The following is a 767-nucleotide window of genomic DNA, read 5'->3' as shown; positions in this document are numbered from 1 at the left end:
CCAACACAGAACCGATATCCTCTGCATCTAACTCATTCCCTGTCTCTAATCATATCTGTTTTCAAATAGTGCTCCACCCTTTCTGCTCCTTTGTCCTATTCTGTATCCTCTGTTAAGTAGTTTGCATTAGGAAGGGCAACCTGCTGTAGAAGCCATGCCAGTTCATTTAGAAAAAGTAGCTAATACTTGAAGTAAGGCTTTTATATATTCTTTTATTCATTCACTTGTTTCAGTCATTTGACTGGCCATACTGGAGCACCACCTTTAGTCGAATAAATTGACACCAGGACTTATTCTTTGTAAGCCTAGTACTTATTCTATCGGTTGCTTTTGCTGAACCACTAAGTTACAGGGACATAAACACACCAACATCGGTTGTCAAGTGAAGGGAGGGGGGGTCAAATACATATATATACCTGTATATATACAATAGGCTTCTTTCAGTTTCCATCTACCAAATCCACTCACAAGGCTTTGGGTCAGCCCGAAGCTATAGTATAAGACACTTGCCCAGGGTGCCACACAGTGGGACTGAACCTTGAACCATTTGGTTGGGAAGCAAGCTTCTTACCACACAGCTACTATACATATAATTCATCATCATCATCGTTTAACGTCTGCTTTCCATGCTAGCATGGGTTGGACGATTTGACTGAGGACTGGTGAAACCAGATAGCTACACCAGGCTCCAATCTGATTTGGCAGAGTTTCTACAGCTGGATGCCCTTCCTAACGCCAACCACTCCGAGAGTATAGCGGGTGCTTTT

The 767-nt window shown here is 42.6% G+C and overlaps 1 protein-coding gene across 9 annotated transcripts in view; it reads left to right on the top strand.

The window, feature by feature from the left end:
• Window positions 1–767, top strand: part of LOC106873676 (tubulin polyglutamylase TTLL5) — a 152,629-nt gene that overhangs the window by 94,053 nt on the left and 57,809 nt on the right. The window lies entirely within an intron of this gene.

The sequence above is a fragment of the Octopus bimaculoides genome, chromosome 6 (genome assembly GCF_001194135.2).
Source record: "Octopus bimaculoides isolate UCB-OBI-ISO-001 chromosome 6, ASM119413v2, whole genome shotgun sequence".
In the NCBI taxonomy this organism is placed as follows: Eukaryota; Metazoa; Mollusca; class Cephalopoda; order Octopoda; family Octopodidae; genus Octopus; species Octopus bimaculoides.
Note: the sequence above shows the minus strand (reverse complement) of the source record. Positions and strands in the feature narration are given on the sequence as shown.